The 24507-nt window shown below is 38.0% G+C and overlaps 1 pseudogene; it reads right to left on the bottom strand.

Moving 5' to 3' along the window:
• Positions 1–1936: 1936 nt before the first annotated feature.
• Positions 1937–22880, bottom strand: LOC140514782 (cytosolic non-specific dipeptidase pseudogene; annotated as a pseudogene).
• Positions 22881–24507: the final 1627 nt, after the last annotated feature.

The raw sequence follows: 24507 nt of genomic DNA, 5'->3' as shown, positions 1-24507 counted from the left end.
GATTGTGCCACCTTGGAGGAACTGAGATCTTACAGATTCCCAGAGTATACCCTACTCTTGACAAAGGACCCAAAAGTCAAGTAACTGGTTGGAAAAAATGCCCATAAAAGTGAAAAAAAAATAAGACTATATATTGGTGAACAGATATCTTCTCCCATCCTTTCAGATGAGGAAGAACAATGCTTACCATCAGGGAAAAACATAAAAGTCAAGGCTTCTGTATCCCAAACATCCAAAATAAATATTCAATGGGCTCAATCCATGAAAGAGCTCAAAAAGGAGTTTGAAAATCAAGTAAGAGAGGTAGAGGAAAACTGGGAAGAGAAATGAGAGAGATGCAATAAAAGCATGAAAAGTGGATCAACACCTTGCTAAAGGAGACCCAAAAAAATGCTGAAGAAAATAACACCTTGAAAAATAGACTAACTCAATTGGCAAAAGAGGTTCAAAAAGCCAATGACGAGAAGAATGCTTTCAAAAGCAGAATTAGCCAAATGGAAAAGGAGGTTCAAAAGCTCACTGAAGAAAATAGTTCTTTCAAAATTAGAATAGAACAGATGGAGGCTATTGACTTTATGAGAAACCAAGAAATCACAAAACAAAACCAAAAGAATGAAAAAATGGAAGATAATGTGAAATATCTCATTGGAAAAACAACTGACCTGGAAAATACATCCAGGAGAGACAATTTAAAAATTATGGGAGTACCTGAAAGCCTTGATCAAAAAAAGAGCCTAGATATCATCTTTCATGAAATTATCAAGGAAAACTGTCCTGATATTCTAGAACCAGAGGGCAAAATAAATATTGAAAGAATCCACCAATCCCCTCCTGAAAGAGATCCAAAAAGAGAAACTCCTAAGACCATTGTGGCCAAATTCCAGAGTTCCAGGTCAAGGAGAAAATATTGCAAGAAGCTAGAAAGAAACAATTCAAGTATTGTGGAAATACAATCAGGATAACACAAGATCTAGCAGCTTCTACATTAAGGGATCAAAGGGCGTGGAATATGATATTCCAGAAGTCAAAGGAACTAGGACTAAAACCAAGAATCAGCTATCCAGCAAAACTGAGTACAATGCTTCAGAGGAAAAAACAGTCTTTCAAAGAAATAGAGGACTTTCAAGCATTCTTTTTTTTTTTTAAGTGCCCATGTAATATTTTTATTTAGCAGCACATACATGAAAAAACAAAGGAATTATCCTGGCTAAGTTCAGTGTAGGTCTATTTTCTAAAGACAGTAAAGTCCAACTGTCAAAATCTTGAAGAGAACTAATGACACAATGGCCATGCAGCAAGAGAACGTGGTATTGACAAAGCAAAGTGATCACCTTAATTTCTATCATAATCCTCAATATTTAACTTATAAAACAACACATTAGGTCAATCAGCTTAAAATAAGGAAGACAGAGACAAGGAATAAATGTATAATAACCACTGTTCAATACATCAAGTCCTATTATTGAAGACAGCCCATCAATTAAATAACATTTCTTTTTGAGGACTTAATTTTTTAGATCAGGGATTCTTCACTTGGGGTTCAAGAATAGATTTCAGAGAGTCTGTGACCTTGAATGGGAAAAAAAATCTTATTTTCATTAACCTCTAGCTGAAATTTAGCATTTTCTTCAATTATGACTGCAGGAAATAAAACATCACTCTGCTTCACCAGACTGCTCAAAAGGTCCATGACACAGAAAAGGTTAAGAGTTCCTGTTTTAGATGGAATATTCATTTTGGAAAAAAAAAAGTAGCTTTGTAGCAACTTCAGAAACAGCTCAGCTGAGATAAGAATATGTAAACTAAGAGACCCTTGTCAGAGCTTGGGAATTAAATATAAATATTGGTCAGCCTTATGCCTTCCACTGGTTCAATTTTTATATAATAATGTGTAGAACACTGGTAAAACAGCACATGTTCAAAGCTTTTATAGGTGCTTGCTTTTTTATGAAAGGAAAAGAGAAAAATAAGAGGTCTGCTAATAATTAGAAAAATGGTGCAATAACCAGATTAACCAACTTTCCATTTAGATATCACTCTCCAAAGTGGGGAATAAAGGATATGGCTCAGTCCAGTTGAGACACTTCATAAAGGTATGCACCCAGCATTTTGGTCCCTTCTATGTGGTTATGTCTGTTGAGTTTTTCATTTTGTGAATGAGCACCATCATCTGCTGATCCGACAGGCAGCAGCATTGCATTTTTACCTATGGCCTCTTGGAAGGTCAGGGTCACAGGAATACTGCCCCCTTCTCTGGTCAAGCCTGGTTCAGCACCAAAAACTCTTTTTAGGGCTTTTCTCCCAGCCAGGTAATGAGGATGATTGAAGTCAGACACCCAGGGTTTTCCACCATGGCCCATGTAAGCTTTGAATTTGTTGGGGCTCTTCAGTTCAGCAAACTTTGCATTCAAGTAACTTATAACCTGATTTTCAACAACCTCAGGTACCATATCTGGCACCAATTTTACTGAGAATTTGCCAATCACTTTCCTAGGAATCACAGTTTTAGCTCCTGTTGCAGAGAAGTCTCCTTCAATTCCATGGAGAGACAGGGATGTATATCTCCATCTGTGCATTAAGATTTTTTCCTTTGAATCATGTAGAAGTGTCTCTGCTCCCACATCTTTTGCATATTCTTCCAAATCAAAGTCAATCATTTCATATAGTAAGAGCTCCTCATCAGTAACAGGAGCCACTGCTTCTTTAATACCAGGGATGAGAATGTGTCCCTTTCTGTCCACCAAGCAGCCCATCAGAGTAATGAGATCTGACATGGCTTCATGCACTGAACCACCATACACACCAGAATGAAGGTCTTTGTCAGAGCATTCCACCTCTATAAAAAAATAACAAATTCCTCTGAGGCCATATGCAATACAGGGCTTCTTTTTCCCCAATCAGTAGTTGTCAGAGATACAAATATAATCCACGTCTTTGAAGAAAGTATCTTTCTTAGAGAAAATCAAGTCATCCAGGCCTTCGGAACCATATTCCTCCATGCCTTTTAAACAAAATTTGACATTGACAGGGATATCCTGATTTATTTGCTGAAAAGCTTGCAGGGCATTTAACCAGCCAAGTACTGGTCTCTTGTCATCAGTTGCACCTCTTCTATAGAGTTTTCCATCTCTTTCTACCAATGTGAATGGCTCACTGTCCCAGCCATCCTCCAGAGCTGCTGGCTGTACATCCAGATGTCCATAGATACACACAGTTTTCTTTTGGGGATGTGAGCCCAGTTTTCCAAGTAAAATAGGAGGAAGAAGTATTTCTGAGCCATCATGGAGCTTTTGTTTTCCAATGTCTATCAGCTCAGTGGCACCACTGAGTTGTCTTATGTTTGCAGCTGCAACTTCCATCATTCAATTGATTTCTTCTCTTTTCTCCGGCCATGCAGAAATGCTCTGGATTGCCACCCATTCTGCAAGCTTCTTTAGGTACTGATCCTGGTGTTTATCAATATGACTAAACAATTCAGTGAAGACAGGTATTTTCTGATCCAATGAATGATTCTGGAAACTCTCTGTGCACCCCTGCAGCTTCTGTGACTTTCAAGCATTCTTGATGAAAAGACCAGAGCTGGGAGGGAGGAGCTAAGATGGCGGAGTAGAAAGATATACATATGCTAGCTCCGAACACACAGCCCATAAAATACCTGTAAAGAAGAACTCCCAACAAATTCTGGAGCAGCAGAAGCCACAGAACAATGGAGCAGACAAGATTTCTGTTCCAGAGAGACCTGAAAAACTGACCCAAAAGGTCCGTCGCACACCGGACCTGGAGCAGAGACCAGCCCTGCCTTTGCCGTGTGGCACCAAGAGGAGCAGATCTGAGCAGGCTTCAGGGACAGAATCTCCAGCAGCAGCACAGGTCCTTCCACCCACAGGAGCCAAAGGTCAGTCAGAGGGGCTTTTTGGCTTGTGGAGAGGGGAGCTGGGTATCCCCATAACTCAGGACCACTCAGGAGGCAGCAGCAGAGTCAGCAGTGGACAAGGGCTCCCAAAGCAGGCAGGAGCTCGGATCCATTGTTGAAGGTCTCTGCATAAACCCCCTGAAGGAACTAAGCCCTGTGTGGTGGCCTTGCCCCCACCAGAGCACCTGAACTTAATCTCACACTGAATAGCAGCCCCACCTCCACCAAAAGCCCTGAGGCTGGGAAGCAGCATTTGAATCTCAGACCCCAAGCGCTGGTTGGGAGGATCTGGAGGCAAAGTGGGGGTAGCAAGAAAACTCAGAAGTCAAGTCACTGGCTGGGAAAATGCCCAGAAAAGGGAAAAAAAATAAGACCATAGAAGGTTAATTTCTTGGTGAACAGATATCTCCTCCCATCCTTTTTGATGAGGAAGAACAATGCTTACCATCAGGGAAAGACATAAAAGTCAAGGCTTCTGTATCCCAAGCATCCATAATTAATATTCAATGGGCTCAGGCCATAGAAGAGCTCAAAAAGGAGTTTGAAAATCAAGTTAGAGAGGTGGAGGAAAAACTGGGAAGAGAAATGAGAGAGATGCAAGAAAACCATGAAAAGCAGGTAAACACCCTGCTAAAGGAGACCCAAAAAAATGCTGAAGAAAATAACACCTTGAAAAATAGACTAACTCAATTGGCAAAAGAGGTTCAAAAAGCCAATGACGAGAAGAATGCTTTCAAAAGCAGAATTAGCCAAATGGAAAAGGAGGTTCAAAAGCTCACTGAAGAAAATAGTTCTTTCAAAATTAGAAGGGAGCAGATGAAGGCTAATGACTTTATGAGAAACCAAGAAATCACAAAACAAAACCAAAAGAATGAAAAAATGGAAGATAATGTGAAATATCTCATTGGAAAAACAACTGACCTGGAAAATACATCCAGGAGAGACAACTTAAAAATTATGGGACTACCTGAAAGCCTTGACCAGAAAAAGAGCCTAGATATCATCTTTCATGAAATTATCAAGGAAAACTGCCCTGAGGTTCTAGAACCAGAGGGCAAAATAAGTATTCAAGGAATCCACCAATCCCCTCCTGAAAGAGATCCAAAAAGAGAAACTCCTAGGAACATTGTGGCCAAATTCCAGAGTTCCCAAGTCAAGGAGAAAATATTGCAAGCAGCTAGAAAGAAACAATTCAAGTACTGTGGAAATACAATCAGGATAACACAAGACCTAGCAGCTTCTACATTAAGGGATCAAAGGGCATGGAATATGATATTCCAGAAGTCAAAGGAACTAGGACTAAAACCAAGAATCACCTACCCAGCAAAACTGAGTATAATACTTCAGGGGGAATAAATGGTCTTTCAGTGAAATCGACAACTTTCAAGCATTCTTGATGAAAAGACCAGAGCTGAAAAGAAAATTTGACTTTCAAACACAAGAATGAAGAGAAGCATGAAAAGGTTAACAGCAAAGAGAAGTCATAAGGAACTTACAAAAGTTGAACTGTTTACATTCCTACATGGAAAGACAATATTTGTAACTCTTGAAATTTCTCAGTATCTGGGTAGTTGGTGGGATTACACACACACACACACACACACACACACACACAGCACAGCACAGCACAGCACAGAGTGAATTGAATAGGATGGGATCATATCTTAAAAAATGAAATTAAGCGGTGAGAGAGAAATATATTGGGAGGAGAAAGGGAGAAATGGAATGGGGCAAATTATCTCTCATAAAAGAGGCAAGCAAAAGACTTTTTAGTGGAGGGAAAAAGAGGGGAGGTGAGAGAAAAATATGAAGTTTACTCATCACATTCGAGTAAAGGAAGGAATAAAATGCACACTCATTTTGGTATGAAAACCTATCTTACAATACAGGAAAGTGGGGGTTAAAGGGAGAAGCAGGATCGGGGGGGGGATGATGGAAGGGAGGGCAATGGGAACAGGGAGCAATTTGAAGTCAACACTTGTGGAGGGACAGGATCAAAAGAGAGAATAGAAGCAATGGGGGGCAGGATAAGATGGAGGGAAATATAGTTAGTCTTATACAACACGACTATCATGGAAGTCATTTGCAAAATTACACAGATATGGCCTATATTGAATTGCTTGCCTTCCCAAAGGGAATGGGTGGGGAGGGAGGGATGAAGAGAAGTTGGATCTCAAAGTTTCAGGAACAACTGTTGAGTATTGTTCTTACAACTAGGAAATAAGAAATACAGGTAATGGGGTATAGAAAGTTATCGGGCCCTACAGGGCAAAAGAGAAGATGGGGACAAGGGAAGGGAGGGATGATAAAAGAGAGGGCAGATTGGTGATAGGGGCAATTAGAATGCTCAGCGTTTTGGGGTGGGGGGAGGGGACAAATGGGGAGAAAATTTGGAACCCAAAATTTTGTGAAAATGAATGTTAAAAGTTAAATAAATAAATTTTAAAGAAGAAAAAACCAGAGCTGAAAAGAAAATATGGCTTTCAAACACAAGAATGAAGAGAAGCATGAAAAGGTAAACAGCAAAGAGAAGTCATAAGTTGAACTATTTAGTTTCCTACAGGGAAAGACAATATTTGTAACTCTTGAAACTTTTTTCACTATCTGGGTAGTTGGTGGGATTACACACACAGAGAGAGAGAGAGAGAGATTCTCTTGTTTCTATATAATTATTTGTATTATATTGTGCTCCCCATTAGACAGTGAACTCCCCAAAAGTAAGGATTATTTTTTAAAACATTTCTTTATGTCCAATCCAATATTTTTGTTTCTTCAATGCTTAGCACGGTGCCTGGCACACAGTAGGCTCTTCATAAATGCTAATTGACTGCCTGGCATAAAGGTAGAACAGGTATTTATCAAGTACAATTATTTACAAATATTATCCCATTTGATAAAGCATTCAAACATCTCATTGACTCCTTAAAAAGGGAACAGCACTTGAGTCTGTGATCAGGGCAATTCTTTAACATTCCATTAAGTTCTTCCCCATTGACTCCTATATAGTCTCCTCAAAATTTATAGTACAACCATGAAACTGAGGTTCCCTCAGAAGGAAAATATATTGGGTGGGGGTGGAGGGCTGCTAAACAAGCAATCCTGTTCTCATCAGACTTGCATTGTCCAAATAGTTCATGGTAAATCCATATCTCTTACTCCCTCAGCATTAGTTCTTCAGTCTCAACATCATTTGGTCAATTCTCTTCCTTATCCAAGAAGCATAATGTTGAAGAATCATGGTGCACAAAGCCTCAAATTTAGGAACTCTTGAGTTTGGGATTGCTTATCTGGTAATCTCCAAGATCTTCTCTCAGGATTGCTCCTCCTAGGCCACATCCTTCTGAAGATTCTCTGTAAGTTCTTGGACTGTTGCCATCTTGTGATTCATTTTTTGGAAGTCTATTCTCTGATTCATATTCAGGAAAGGAAACAAAAAAGAGAAGGTAGCCAGGAGCTTGAGATCCAGGAACACCTCTCTCAAGGCCCTTGTACACACATGCACAATTCATCATCATGAGATTCTGCCAGAAGTCACCATTAACTGCTCCTGGGTGAAAGATGCACATGGAACAGATTTCCCTTAGCCAAAATGCAGGTTCATTCCTCTGTATGCTGAGGAAAAGAGAAGGCAAGGGGTAAAGAGGAAGGGAGGAAGGGAGACAAGGACAGGAGAGAAAGAAAGACAAAGAGCCAATAATCAGCTCCCTGCATTCTCTCAACAAGGCACCAATGAGCATGCCAACACTCTGTGGAAAGGTGCCCCTTTGATGGGACTCATATTATTCAAGACCTCCTCTCTTGTCAGTCCTATCTTTGCAGCAGTCCTTGAATCCATTCCCCTTTCTCTTCTCCTGCTTCCAAAACTCTACTGCAGAGGCCTTACTGCCTGTGGATTATTACAATAACCTCCTAATCTTGATGATATTCATTCATTTCAGCTGTATCTGATTCTTCCTGGCTCCATTTGGGGTTTTCTTGGCATAGATACTGGAGTGGTTTGCCATTTCCTTCTCCAACTCATTTTACAGTTGAGGAAACTGAGGCAAACTGGGTTAAGTGGCTTGCCCAGGGTTACACAGCTACTCAGTGTCTGCGGTCAAATCCAAACTCAGGAAGAGGAGTCTTCCTAAGTCCAGGCCCAAAGCTTTACGTGCCACGGCATCCCTAGCTGCCCAACCTCCTGATTATCATGTCTCCTCTGTCTAATCCATCTTTCCAACCAGTTGGCTAAATAATCCTTCTGATTTGAGCTCTGTCACTGCCCTTCTTAAGAAGCCTCTTCTTGCCTACAGAATAAAATATTCTCATCTTGACATCTAAAGCTCTCTTCTTCTTTTCCAGACTTATTCAGCTTCCCCTTCCTTCGTGCCTTCTACATAATCTGGCTAAACTCTTTGTTATTCCCCAAACTCAGAATTTCACCTTGTTTCTTTTTACATGAAAGAGGGCTACCTCATGTACCTATAAGGTATGTCTCTTTCCCTCACCTCTGCCTCTCAAGAGGTTTAGTTTTGGTCAAGTCTCAGTTTCCAATTCTACAGGAAACTTATTTCTGTCCCCCGCCCCAGTGGTTAATACCCTTTCCCCACGCCCTCAAGTTACTTTGCCCCTTGTGTACATGACTAGTAGAATGCCCCTGGAAGGTAGGGACTCCTTCATTGTGCCTCTGCTTCCCGCTCAGTGACTTGTATGTCATAGGTACTTAATAAATGCATGACAAATGAAAATAGATTGAATTGAACATAAACTACCAAAAGCTCATTTGAAGTATGATGCATTTGTCAAGACATCAAAACACTACCCCAGGGCAGGATATCACTTTGCCCCATCTACTCAACAAACCACTGAGAGGAGAAGAGAAGGAGGCGGGGGAAAATATGTGAACTTAGGAATCCTTTGCCTCTTTGTCTTTCAGGGGAAAGATCTGGTTTGATTTATAGGACTGTAATTTAGTTCAGCATCTGGTGACATAGGGGCCAGGAAGGTTTAGGAGAGTAGAAGGTCTGGCTGATGTTTCATAATTAAAACTGACAGTCTTTGGAAAGTATGTTCAGCACTGCTCCATCCCCAGTGAAAAGGAAACAGAAAGGTCCCAAATGCCTTACAAAGCTAGAGGGCTACATCCCAAGCTGGAGGGCTGGGGCACTGGGGAGTGTCCTTTCCAACATGCCCTTATGAATGAAAGTTGTAAAAAGAAATAGGTAGAGGTCAAGGACGAAGTTTACCTTTTGATCACAGCTCAAGAAATTTCTGAAAGCCCCCATTACCCAAAAAAGAAAAGAAAAACTGACCCAGATGCTTATCCTTCAACACATTCACCTCCTGTTTCCATTTCAAACAGCCCTTTGTCTTTATTTGGAATAAATACCGAATTAATGATTTTAAAAGAAATTAGGCAATTTGGTTTTAAAATTTCAGCTTCCCTATGGAGTTTGTGATGTTTGACAGATAAAGGACTGACTTTCTTTGATGAGAGAGGGGCTCTAGAGACATGGAGAAGAGAGAATGGACATAGCTATTTTTCTTTTTCTCTTTTGCAAGGAATATCATGTGCAGGACACACATATGGTATTGAAATGAGGAAGGGCTGATAAGTATTCAAATGCTCAGTTCCTTGGGCCCTGGCTACTACTTCTTATAAGGTTCTCTACAAGGAAACTGGGTTTCCCTAGTACTATTCCGCATGAGCCCCTACTAGTGTGCCAAGCCCTGGGGGGGGGGGGGGGGGGCGGGTGGTGTACAAAGACAAAAATGGAAAGTTCTGACCTTCAAGGAGTTTATATTCTACTGGAGGAATGAATGCAAATCAAGATTACTAAGGGCTAGTTTTTATATAGTATATTAGGGTTTGCAAAGCATTTCACACAAGTTAACTCAATTTATCCTCATAGCTACCATGGGAGAAAGAAGCTATTATTATTTCCTTTTTACAGATGAAGAAATTGAGGCAAAGTGCCTACCTAAATGACTTCTCCAGGGTCACAAAGCTAGTAAGTGTCTGAGGCTGGATTTGAATTCAAGTCTCCTTGACTGTAGGTCCAGCATTCTATCCACTGTACCATCTAACTATATGCAGAGAAATATGGTGGGGTGGGGGAGGGGAACTGTATATAGGTAGGTAGGTAAGAAAGTAGACAGACAGATCAATTGATAGATGATAGATATATAAATGCTTTTATATACCTAATAAATGCATGCCAAATTTAAATGAACTGAATATAGAATCTTCTCTCATCTACCAAAAAAATGTCAACTTGTTTGAAAAATGATGAGTTTATTAAGAAAGGAAAACAATAGTCTAGAGGAGGACATCACTTCTCCCATGAATTCAGCAATCCAGTGTATATTGTACATATATATTCATATACATAATCAAAATATATCTAAGCAAATGCAAGTTAATTTGGGTGGAGGGACAGGCACTAGTAACTCATCACTGCCTCTAGGAGGAGGTGGTACACCAGCAAAGCCTTGAAAGAGACTAAGGATTCTAAGAGATTTCTGAGCAGGTAAGAGGGCAAGGGTACAACAGAAGGTCCCTGTTTGGAAGGGTCCCGAGGGGCCCAGATGGATAGGGTTGATCTTGCAGAGCCAGGGACCAGTTCCAAGAGTGATGAAGTATTCAAGTGAAGAGACAGAAGCCAGAAGTGGAAGTCAGGATGAGAAGTTGTCACTGTCCTCAGGGTTCAAGGAGGCATGGTTGGGCACGGGTTGTCAAATGGAATGGTTCCACCAAGAAAAGAGAAGGTTTATGTTTAGCATGGATTTCAGCACAAGTCATGATACATAGTTCCCTGTATTTACATACATGTTTGTATTCCAGGGATCAGAATTAACTTTGCCTTCCAGCTTCCACCCACCTAATCTCTTCTCCCATCCCCAGGATTATTCTTGGAGAAAATGAAGATTTCTAAAAAGTTGTGAGCACCCTGTGTCATTCATTTCATGGGCTCTAAATCAGAGAATGGCAAATCCAGAGGAATTATTATCTACCCTGTCCCCCCCACTCCTGCCCCATCCCTTGTATATTCTCCCTAGAGTGAACTATTTTTCAGGGGGTTGACACAAAAAGATGCTTTCTACAGAAGCACCAGCTACATTGACACAATCTAAAAGTGAATATTACATAGATATTTTTTAAACAGTAGTTCCGCTCTATTGTGCCTGATGCTGTGTCCTCCAATTACCCTTTGTTCAAGGGACAGAATATTTGCCCTATAGAGTGAGTTAACGTATTGGAACATTTAAGGTAGATTGAAAAGAATACATAGATTTCCTCTTCTGGGTGTAGTCCTCACAGCCTTTAACCAGCAGTAATGTTGGCCCTATTTCAAATTTAGTAATATCTATAGCTTGCCTTGGTAGGACAGTTTATATTTCTTTCAAGACTTTTTTACATGTGAAGCACAGGTTCTGAACTCAATCCACATTCACACTACAAAGTTGAATATCTAGACAGCATCTGACTTTTGCATCTTGTAGGGTTCTACAGGTAACTGTGTGGTTGTGGGTTTTCCTAACGCTGTTGGCTCGTTAGCCCCCACTAGTGTGTTCCCATTGGAATGATATACCAATCAATATCAATTAGCAAGGATCAAAATACACCAACATTCCCCAAACCAAGAAACACATTCTTCACTGTTCATAACAATCTGGTCCCTGGAGAGAGTGGATTCATAATTTAAATGATTGGTAAAGAAAAATACTTCCCCTCCCCATCCCTTGTTGTATTTGTAAAGCAGGTGTGGGGAAAATTCCTCAATCAAGGAAGAAGGTACAACAGCTCTTGAGAGGGAATTGTTCATTACAATTGTCCTTGTGCCTCTTCAAAATACAGCAGAGTGAAAGGAGGGAGTGTATATTTTTCCTCCCATCCCCTACTCACAATGACATCTTGTGGCAGTGTATCTTTTCCAGTCAAAAAAAAAATGCCATGCCCAATAGAGAGCAAATAGAAAGGAAGACAGTCCCTGAAGCTGAACTATAGAGATGAGCACATCCAAGGAGCTTTACTGAGTGACCTGCCTAATGAAGGCAGTATGAGATTATCTACCCAAAAAAACAAGAGGTAGTATTATTGATAAGAGAGGCATGGTAGGAACCTTTCCAATAAGATCAGGAATAAACCAAGAATGACAATTGTTGGTATTCATCTGCTGGAACAGAGATAAGGGATGGATCTGTGATTTGGGGGGAGATAATGAAAAATCTCCCTCTACCAATATAGCCCAGCATCTCTTCTACAACCCAAATCTTAAAGAATCACCTATAGTAGAGGTAGCCTGTAAAAATCTCATGCAGCCTACAATACTCCCAAGTATGGCCTGAACCAAATTAAAAGATAATTGAGAAATATTTAATAAAACAAATAAGAATACAATAAAACATAGATAATAGCACATTTTAAAACTAAGTCAATCTGGCCTCATTTCTATTTGATTTTGACACCACTAGCCTAGAACACTGAGGAGTTAAATGACTAACACAGTCAATATGTATCCAAGTTGGGGCTTCATGGTTCTGAAGATGAAGGACAGCTCTTCATTACTGCATCATGAAGTCTCTTATTATTTGATTTGGTTTCATAAATCTTAACCATAGAAATAAGAAAAGAAAAATAAATTATGGAAATAAGCATCAAAAGAAAGGATCCAAAATTGTCTCCATTTGTAGATAATATGCTGATTTACACAGGGATTCCCAGGGATTCAATACAACATTGAAATTTAATAGCTTCAACAATATAGAAGGATATAAGATAAGGCTGCAAAAAATCCTCAGGCTTTCTGAATTGAAATTGCATCCAAAATACCCAGAAAATGTATAAAAAATAACAAAGTTAATTTACTAAGACATTCAAGATGGCAAAACACTCCCTTCAAGAACCCCCATAGAAATAAAGGGGGGCAAATAATTGGAGAGATACAGTTTGGCACTGGATATGCCAACATAGTAAAAATGATGCTACATAAATTAATGTATAGATTTAATGTCTTAACAACTGATTTTCCAAAGAATGACTTTGTTGTTTCGGTTGTGTCTGATTCTTTGTAATTCCATTTGGGGTTCTCTTGGCAAAGATAGTGGAGAGGATTGTCTTTTCTTCTCCAGCTCATTTGACAGATGAGGAAACTAAGGCAAATAAGCTTAAGTGATTTGCCCAGGGCCACACAGCTAATCAGTGTCTGACATCAGATTTGAACTCAGGAAGATGTGTATTCCTGATTCAAAGTCCAGCACTCCATCCACCCTGCCACCTAGTTGTTAGCTGTTTGATGAATCTAAGAACACACTCATTATTAAAGGATTTTTTAATTTGATGAGAATTACTGGGAAAACAGTTTAGCAGAAATGAGGTTTAGGGCAGCTTCTGCCACTCTCTGCCATGATAAGTTTCCAGTGGCTAGTCAGTTTCTCAAATAGATCTGCAATCTCACTAGTGAGGATGTAACCTCCAATTAAATAGATGTCGATCCATCTTTGCCTACCCATCCTGTGCAATTCTTGTCCCTGAGCTCCATAAGCTTCTGGTTCAACATACTAAGACCCTTGCTCCCTTTCCCTTGACACTACAAGGGTTCCTATTGGCAGTGGTGGAATTTGAACACACGCCTCAGCAATGAAGGATAAACACACAAGGGTGCCAGTGAAACCTGTGAACTGACCATTGGCTATTACTTGCTTTTACCATGGCCCCAATCCTTCTTTTTTATTCACACATTTCCTTGATGGCAATATTTATTTTAGGATTTCTCTGTAAAGTGTTCTAACTTACTTCTACTCACCACTTGCCTCTCCGTTGCCCTTTGAGTGATATTCATGTTTAATTCTTCACAGACTATATGGTGTGATAACTCACAACCATACAGAAATACCAATAGAATACTGGTATAAAATAGATGAGCCTTTGCTTCAAGGAGAAATTTAAAGTCACTAAATACACTGCAGTTTTCTAAGGGCCTTTTCAATATTGCCTTTTCAACACCTCCTATTTAATTTTGATCCCAACTCCCTCTTCATTTTGAACGTTTGGCCAAGATATGGATTGATTCTAGCACTTAGCACAGTGCCTGGCATATAGTAGGTTCTTACTAAATGTCTGTTGGTTGATTGATGTACAAGTTATAAGGGTTGCCCATCTAACAATGCCATAACCTGGAAAAATAAACATTCTTTATCCACTTGGCTGTGTGTGTGTGTGTGTGTGTGTGTGTGTGTGTGTGTGTGTGTGTGTGTGTGTGTGTGTGTGTGTGGTGAAGCCAAACTCTTTCGAGTGGTTATGGATCTCATCTAGGAGTCTCTACAACTTTTTTGCAGAAAATTTTTGCAGATCTTTTCTATCTCATTTTCTTATTGTTCTTCCAGTTTCATCCTCAAAAGCTCTTTGCATGATTTTAATTATTTGGCTGTCTCACCAAGATTTCTCTAAACTACTTTTGTATTGTATACTTCATAAAATTTTAAAATGATTTGTATTGCAGACCATTGTTTCCCTTGGCTTCTCTAATGTCTCAATTTGACAAGTAAGTTATATATTTGCTAACTTGATTTTTAGAATGTTTTGGTCTCCCCAATCAACTTATTTACATTGGTTAAACTTCTACATGACAGTATTATAAGTAATGTCAGTGTCCTTTTCTCCACCTATATCCCATTTTTGTATGAGTATTTTTAAATAGGCTACATTTGAGCTACTTTCAAAATACACAATATCTTTTTCTCATTTTTATTTTTTCTAGCATTGTTTTAATTTGATCTTTGATCTAACAAGTCAGTGATCTGACTACACAGAGTCCTGCTCCAGAAATGACTCATAGCAGTAATGAGTTGTTTCCCACCATTAAATATAGCTTCATTTGGAGGGAAGTTATTCAGTTCTTGCCATATCCAATCCCTTTCAGTTTTATTCTAAGAAACATGAGGCTTCATGTTTCATATATAGGAATGAAGTTTCCATATACTCTACCAGACTTTGGCTTCTCTCATTTTTATTTCTGATCAGTACTTATCAACATATTTCCCATCATCTTTTCCATACCATTTTTTCATGAAGTCACCAATTATCAAAACATATATTGATTTAATCTGAAGGCCTCTATGTTCTTTATAGAATTCTTCTTCTTCATCATCTACAACAGACAAATTATAATTATTTTCATAATTTTTTTTACAAATAGGAACTTACTTTCCAATGGCGGAAATAATATGAAAATAATTAGCTACGTACAAAATATAAAACCAGATGAAATAAGGAAATGTAATATAATATGACTAAATGTCTTATGAAATAACCATGAGCCTTTGGACTCATGATAAAATCCAAGTTCTTTATTTCTTCTCTGAAAACCTTAAGGTCATTGTCTCTCAAGGCTTCAACTTCCCATGATGGAATAACTCACATTTATTATTTCCATGTTGAATTTAAAGTACATAAGTGGTCTAAAAACTCTATGATTCTTAGTACCCTCTGTCTCTTTTCTCACTATTCTGCTTCAATCCCTGATGAAGTAAGACTGGGGGCCATTTTGTATTTTTCTTTGTTTCATGGGTTGTTATGGCCGAAGAATTCATCACCAAGTGACCACACCAACAGTGACAAACCTCTATGTAAGTAAGGCTGTTCCTAGGAAAGCAGATTTGTTGTGTTTTTAGGACTATACTCATAGCCTTTCCAGAATGGCAAAAGGCTGATAGAGTTGTCAATCCACTAGAATACCCTTGAGAATCCAGGGTCCTTTTCAGATCATAAAGAACTCCTGGAATAGAACTATGCAGAGATCCAAATGGATATGTGATCTAAATATAAAATGTCACATCATTTTTTAAATAGATAAGAATGGAAGGAAATAGCTTTTATAACTATGGTCCAGGAGAGAATTCTTTTTTGTAAATATGTTCATTTCTTTATCTTTGACCTGCTCAACAGTATTGCTACAAATCCCAAATATTGTTTCTTTTTTACCCCAAATATAACTCTTTCAAAATAAACAGTGAATTTATGGCTTTCTTATTTATTGAATTTATTGAATTCTTAAAGCTTTCATAATACTCTTTTTACCCCTGTTGCTTAAATTATTTCGAAATTTTCCCAAGTTAACATCAGTGATTTCATTATCAAAGTCCCCATCGTCTAATTTCTATGTGAGTACTTGCCTACTCTTAAATTCTTACCCAGACAATAAATCATCTTTTGATTGCTTCTACATTTAGAGCTTTTTCCTTTAAAAGATATTACTTTCTTTTTTACTGGACTTTATTTCCCTTCCCTAGCCCATCAGACATTCCACCCCCATAGTTTTAAGGGTGTCTTTGATCTATTTTTTTCCTTTATTGGCTTCCTAAAACGTTAATCCTTTCATGACCTTCTTGGAAATTAGTGAGAAAAGCTCTGATCAAAGTCCTGTGATCTGGGTTGTAGAAACTTCATTCACATATAGCAAGGTTTCCAATAAACTGTGTAAGAAAAAGACACTCGTTGAAATCAGGAATTGTTTCATTTTCATTATTGCATCCTCAGAACCCTGAATATTACTTGTGGATTGAATAATTGATCATATAATCACCTACAAACAAGCTCCATGAAATTTGTATACTGTCGCAAGAGAGATATTCTTGATGAGGTAAGAGATCAAGGTTAGCATTAAAGACAAAAGAGACAATTTTGATTACACAAAATTAAAAATCATTTGCATAGGAAGAGTCATTTTTAGACTGAGAAAAAAAATCTCATAGCTAGATGGTTCAATGACTAAAGTGTCAAATTTGGAATCAGGTAGACCAGAATTCAAGTACTGCCTCAGATACTTACTTGAATTGTATAACCTTGGGCAAGTCATTTAGCATCTCTTACCCTCAGTTTTCTCACTGTAAAGTGAGAATAATAAATCATATTTACCTCACAGAATTATTGTGAGGACCAAATGAGTTAATGTGTAAAGAGTCTTACAAGCCTTAGCATGTTATATAAATGCTAGTTGCTAATATCATTATGGTTTATCATGGTCTGATATCTAAGATAAATAGGGAATATATATGTAAGAAAAAAATCCATTCTCATGTAGCCAAAATACATAAATAAGCAATTTTCAAAATAATAAATGTAAACTAGCTGTATAAACTCTGTTTTTCTTAGTTTCCTCATCTGCTAAATGGAGATGGTAACAGCAACCTACCTTTCAGGATTGTTGTGAAGATCAAATGAGTTATATTTATAAAGTGCTTAGCATGGTACTGGGTACAAATGTCAGCCATCATTTCAAGAAATTGTTCTATTGGGGTGGGGGAGGTCATTGGGAAGTGACAGTGATATTTTTTAAGTATTTATTAATTTAAAAATAGACAAGGTCAAAGAATATAAACAGGTAGCTTTCAGACAAAGAAATCAAAGCTATCAAAGTAGTCATATGAAAAAATATTCTAAATCATTATTGATTAGAGAAATTCAAATTAAAACAACTCTGAGGTGCCACCTAACATCTATTAGATCGGCTAATGTGATAAAAAAAGAAAATTACAAATGGATAAATGTGGGAGGGGAGGTGGGAAAACTGGGACACTAATCCACTGCTGGTGGAATTGTAAATTGATCCAGCCATTCTGGAGAGCAATTTGTCCAACAGGCTACAACATTGTGCATACCCTTTGAACCAGCAATATTGCTGCTAAATCCACATCCCAACAACTTAACAAAGGGAAAAGGACCTATTTGTACAAAAATATTTGTAGTATAGTGGCTAAGAATTGAAAATCAAGAGGATGTCCATCAATTGAGGAATACCTAAACAAGTTGTGGTATAGGATTATGATGGAATATTTATTGTTGTATTAGAAACGACAAACAAGAAGATTTCAGAAAAATCTGAAAAGATATGCATGAACTGATGCAAAGCAAAGTGAGGACCAGGAGAATTTTGTTCACAGTGACAGCAATATTGTCCTATGAAGAACTGTTAATGACTTAGCTGTTCTCAGCAATACAGTGATCCAAGACAACCCTAAAAGACTCATGATGAAGCATGCTATCCACCTCCAGAGAAAGAACTGATACTGTCTGAATATAGAATGAAGCATTGTAGTTTTCACTCTCTTTCTTTTTTTAAGTCTTCTCATACAAAATGACTAATATGGAAAAGTTTTACAATTGTCAGTGTAGAAACTGTATTGGATTGCCTATCATCTCAGGGAAGGGGAAGGTGAGGGAAGGAAGGAAAGATAAAATTTAACACTTAAAACTTTTTAAATGTTAAAAAATTTAAAGTTTTAACATGTAATCGGGGCAAAATAAAATATTATATGTGTGTATATACACATATATGTATACACACAAATATATATTACAGTGTATAAAAAGATAGAAAGAACAAATTTGGAAAATAATGTAAATAACTAGGTGCTTACAATAAAAAATCTAACATTTATATATGTGCATATATGCATGTGTTTTTATAAAATATGTATACACATAGATATAAACATATTTATTTATGTGCCAGGCATTATGTTAAGCACTTTACAATGATTATTTCATTCGATCCAAAACAACAACCCAGGAAAGTAGCTGCTATTACTGTTTTCATCTTACAGTTGAGGAAACTGAGGCACATAGAGGTTAAGTGACTTGGCTAGGATCACACAGCTGTTAAGTGTCTAAGGCTACATTTGACATCAGGTCTTCTTGACTATAAGCCCAGTACTCTATCCACTGAGCCATCTAGCTTAGCCCATAAAATGAAGATGTGCAAAAGCCTCCTTTCACTGGAGACATGAGGGACTAGTAAGGTATACAGAATATTGCAGATGCTATCAGAGACAGGCACTGTGTTAAATGATTTTTGCTTAATTATTTTTCTTTTTCATAAGTTCATTGTGGCATAAAGGTACATAAGAAAATAATTGTGATATAAAAACCCAAAAGTTCAATAAAATTTGTTAGAGTGTCTAGACCAGCATCCTTTTTGAGGGAAAAGGGTACCCTGATCAATTCTGTTGAGAATGCTGGTTGGTGGGAATGTCTAGTGGAGACCACTTAACAAAGAACTGTAAGAATATATGGGCCATTTGTCTTACAAGGATAATCAAAAAGGTTTAAAATAACAAGGAGAGGGGAGGGAGCATATTGTCTTTAGAGGGTAACCACAAAAAAAGGAAAAAGAGCAGCTGCAATACTCAGAAATTCATTAGAGTCAGTACTAACCACTCTGGCCTCAAATGTTTATACATAAATGCCCAAAGTTCAGGCCACAAACCAAAGGATCTTATGGTTCTAATGCAAAGAGGCTATTTTGACTTTAAAGTTGTCACTCACAACTGAGATTAAACCCATGATTAGTCTATGGCTCTGGATAGGTATGTACATCTTATTCAAAAGAAACAAGAATGATAAAAAGTTAGGGGGAGACAAGACAGGTAACATTGTATATTAAGAAAGAAGGAAGCATGAAGTAGAGTACTGAGTGATGGTTTTAACAGAAGTAGAAACAGAATTGATGCTGACATTAGATAGGCCACTTCAATAGAAAGAAGGTAAACATGAGGAGTTTGGGAAATAGATACAGTAGCAAAAAGGGGACTTCAGTTATCCAGACCTCTGCTGGAGTTCTGTCTCTACCAAAATTAGAGCAGTTAATACCTTCTTGATTTGTTTGAGGAATCATTGTATGCACCAAAATGTGGAAGAATGAACAAAATGAAATTCTATTCTGGATCTGATTTGCACTAATAGGGAGGAAACTGTTCTTGTGGTAGAACTGATAGGAACTCTGGGGGTTAGGGACCACTTGATCCTAGATAGAGAAGGAAAGGAAATCCAGGTGTAGTTTTACTCTAAATCTGGGAAAAACCAGCATCAAAGGATTCAGACAAAAGAACAGTCATGTCCTAGGGAATCAAATACTTCAGGGGAAGTCAGCCCAGGAGGGATGGGAAATACTTGTAACAAAATTCTGAAGAGAAAAAGAGGAATTGCTCCATGAGGGTAAAGGGGATTAGTCTACAGAGACCAATGTGAACTAGCCAAACAACTTAGATTTTCAAAAGAAATGTGCTTAGAAAATAGAAGATGGAAGTAAAGCCAAGTAAGAGAACCTAATATCATGGCACAGTCTGTAAAAGTAAGGTGAAGGATGATAAAGATTAGAATAGGGAAGTTAAGAAGATGGGAGAATTTTGGGGGAAAGATAATGAAATCAGTTTTGGGGATGTCTATGGGACATCTGCTGTCTAACAGGTATTGAAGATTCAAGGGTGGAGGTAAAAAGTGAGGTTAGGGCTAAATAAATAGATATGAGAATCATCTGACTAGAGATGGTCATTGGATCCATGGAAGCTGGTGAGATTACTAAGTGAAACAGTATAGAGAAAAGTGCCCAGGACGGAGTTCTGAGGGGCCTCATGGTTAGCAAGTGTGAAATGTATGAAGATCCAATAAAGGATACCGAGAAGCCATCAGATAGGTAGGAAGAGAATGAGAAGCTAAGCCACTGTTAAGTTCATAGACAATGGGAGTGGGACCAAGAGATTGAAGAAGGCAAATGTCCTAAATGTTTTAAAGGGGGGGGGGGGCGAAATGAAAACAGAGTCTGCAAACTGAGTCCTGTAAAAATGGATCATTAAAGAGATGATTGGTAAACATCTGGAAAGGAAAGCAGTGATTACAAAGAGCCCAACCTGGCTTCATCAAGCACAGGCTATGCCAAATGAAAATCTTTTTTTTTTTTTGATAGAATTAATAAAGGGGAGAATGTTGTGGATAGATTTTACCATATATTTTAGCAAAGCTTTTTATAAAGTATCTCTTACTGTTTGAGCAGAAGAGGGAGATGTGTAGATTAGTCCATAACACAATCCAATGGATTTAGAATTGGTTGAATGGTCAGACTTAAAGGATAAATATTAATGGTTCAATATCAGCATGGTAAGAGGTCTCCAGTGGGGTGTCTCAGTGATCTGTACTTGACCTTGCACTGTTTAACTCTTTTATCAAAGACAGATAAAGACATAGATGGTCTGTTCATCCAATTAGATGATAATATGGAGTTATTGTCCACTGATTGATGACAGTTGGAGTTAAAGCAAAGAAAATAGTGGATGATGGGTGTTGCTATGTGACTTGCACATGAATCTGATTCAAGTGTCAGCCTCACTCTCTTTTCCAAAGTTATCAAAGTCCATCAAGAGAAAAATCAAGATGACTGGCAGTGGGCTAAGAGGATAGTGGATGACCTTGGCATCTTTGATGCCTGACTAAGCTATAGGCACTCTGCAGCACCTGCTTCAACTGCCTTCATGGCCATTGGAACAAATTGTTCTCATCCTCTTGTTCTGCAAAAGGAAGACGTACCATGCTTGGGGTAGATGTCCCCCTAACTCACTGGTGGGTTTCAAGCCTGTTGGCTATAACCCTCAACCTAGTTTAGACTTTCTGCTGAAACAGTTTACTCAGGTATGGCTGCTGCATATGCTACACCTTCCTGAAGTCACAGATGAGAGTTGGATGACAGGTGGACACCAAAGGTAGATGAGCAGCCCTAAAAAGGGCCCATCACACCAGAGGTGCTAGTGCCCCCTGAGAACTAGTTATCACTTCTTGCGAGCGATAGCTAACACACTGGATGACAGAAAAAACTCAAAATGACTGAAAGAGCGTCATAGCAAAAACTCCTGAGGATTCTTGGAAGTCAAAGAGCATTCACAAAATAATGTAATAAGTTGCATGTAAATGAGGCAGAAAAGGGGATATTGAATATCCATTGAAATACAGAGGAATTTTTTAAGTGTTCTGGGCAAAGTCTGTTTGGGGTTTTGTTGATTCCAAAAGATTTGAAAAACACTTTGGGAATGTTTTTGCTCAATCCAATATCTGGCTATTTTGTTCTTACACTTGATGGTTATCAGGAAAAGGAATGAATGTATGCTCATTTTAAACTACCAGGTGGCTTGTAAGAAAATAAAACAAAAACACCAAAAATTAAAATCTCTGAAATGAGCCTCCCACAGACTAGGCAAGACCCACAGTAATCAACAAAATTCATGTAGATATGTAGTTGAAGTGTTAGTTTCTTCCTTTCAAGTAAAGAGAATGTAAGCCTCGGAGGAGTAGGAACCATTTGTAACATCGATGCCTGGTACAATGTCTGGCACACGTAACAGGGGCATAATAAATACTTTTTAAGTGAAAATACACAAGGAATGGGAGGAGATTTTCTTGTAGTCATTTCCTAAACAGGACTTCTTATTCAGCAAATCTTATACTGTCATTTCTATAGAAATGCCAAATGTCCCTCAACATATTTGCAGGACTTTACTACAAAGAAGCTGAAAATTTCAGCAGAATGAAAATGGTTTTTCATCTTTTAAAATCAAGGCAGGATGACAGACTTAGATACAGCAGAGCAGAGCAAATCCCACTGAAATAAGTTTAATTCTGGAGGACTTTTAACTCCTTGAGTCTCTAAGAAGACAAGTAACATCACAACAACTTAAAAGTGGCTGGCACATGATAGGCACTAGTAAGAGACAATTGGGGAGATAGTAGAGGTGGCAAGAAAGGACAAGAAGAAGATCCTGGAAGGTAGAAAAGGAGAAGATTTGGAGGACAAGTAATAGGAGGGCAAGGATCAGCACAGAGAAAAGTCAGAAGCCAATGATACATAATTATGGGGGCTGGAACATTTTTTAAAAATAGGTGAAATTGGGGACATGAGGCATAGGCTAAGCTGATTTCTCTTTAAAGGGGCAAGGTGACCATTCTTGAGATTTGATTGATGCAGGTAATTAGGGCTTGAGTCTTTGGGGTGGCTTCTGAGGTATAAAAAGCTCAGCCTAAAAAGAATCAGGACTTCTAAAGGTTGATGGAATTCCCCCTGCTATATGAGTCAATATACTTCCCTCATTGGGCATCATTATTGTAACAAATATGGAAGCAGAGAGGACTCACCTTCACCTGAATTAGTGTTGTATCTTTATTCATCCTTTTTGTGGCTGTTACTCTTTGTTAAATACTTTGTGGTCCATGAGTGTCTCACTGCATTCCAATTCCCATTCTGGACCATTGGGTTGCCTAAGATAAACCTCAACAGGAGTGAATGAGACAGTCTGAAGAAACAGAGTGAAAATTGCCAAGACTGTTGGTGCTACCGTGTCACCTCTCTCAGTTTTTACATCAGATAGATAAAGACAGAGGCTTTTTTCAAGTCACTCATTTCTCCTATCCTACTCCAATTCCTTGAGAATTCAAAATACTGCTTATAATATTGACCAAAATAATTCAGAATTAATACAGAATCCATAGGTCTGAGACCAGCCTACTTCCTTGGTGATACATGATCCCATAAAGGAATCTCTAATCTAGCTCTGGGTTTTGTTATACATGGCTATAATTAAATTTAGAATTAGAAATGAAATGATGTTGAGAAAGGGAATTGGAGTTAGGAATGGAGCAAGGACAGAAGTAGGGGTTAGGATTACTGGTGTCCCTACATCATCAGTGGTGTTGTCAAAAAAAATTATAAATACTAATTATGCAATCTGTGATTTAGGTTGGTCTTCCAGAAACATTATTAATTAATCTATTTAATTTAATTAATCTAAGCCATTTCTAGTTTGAAGAAAGAGATGTCCAAATTAGTGTAGTCCTCCATGACTTCCAACATAACACTGCTCCCAAGAATATTTCCAGTAACAATGTAGGAATCTTGAATAAGAAGCAAGCTATATTATGTTAAATACCATTTAGGGTTAACATTTCAGAACAGTTATCACTCTGTTGCTTCCTGTAATCAATTTTTTTGTAATAGTACTTCATTTTTTCCAATTACATATAAAGATAGTTTTTAACATTCATTTTTTAAATAACATTTTGAGTTTCAAATTTTCTCCTTCCCTTCTTCTCTCCTCTCCCCACCCTCCAAGATGGTAAGCAATTTTATATAGGTTATATTTGTACAATCACGTAAAACTATTTCCATATTAGTCACATTGTGAAAGAAGAAATAATTTGCAAAGCTATTACAGTTTGCAAAAGCAAAAAAAAAAAAAACCATGAAAAAAATAAAATGAAAACAGTATGTTTTGATCTGTAGTCAGAATCCAGTTCTTTCTCTGAATGTGGACAGCATTTTCCACTATAAGTCTTTTGGAATTGTCTTGGATCACTGTATTGCTGAGAAGAGCTAAGAAAATCACAGTTGGTCATCTAATAATGTTACTGTTACTGTTACTGCACAATGTTCTTCTGGTTCTGCTAATTTCACTTTGCATAAGTTCATATAAGTCTCTCCAGATTTTTCTGAAATCTGCCTGCTCATCATTTCTTATAGCATAATAGAATTCCATTACATTCATATGCCACAACTTGTTCAGCCACTCCCCAGTTGATGGTCATTCCCTCAATTTCTAATTCTTTGCCACCAAAAAAGAGCTGCTACAAATATTTTTGTACATGTAGGTCCTTTTCTTCTGTTTATGATTTCTTTGGGATACAGACCTAGCAGGTATTGCTGGATCAGAGGATATGAACAGTATGACTGCCCTTTGGGCATGGTTCCAAAATATTCTCTAGAGTGGTTGAATCAGTCTGTGATGAATATCTTAACTTT

This window comes from Notamacropus eugenii, chromosome 7 (genome assembly GCF_028372415.1).
Source record: "Notamacropus eugenii isolate mMacEug1 chromosome 7, mMacEug1.pri_v2, whole genome shotgun sequence".
NCBI classification, from domain to species: domain Eukaryota; kingdom Metazoa; phylum Chordata; class Mammalia; order Diprotodontia; family Macropodidae; genus Notamacropus; species Notamacropus eugenii.
Note: the sequence above shows the minus strand (reverse complement) of the source record. Positions and strands in the feature narration are given on the sequence as shown.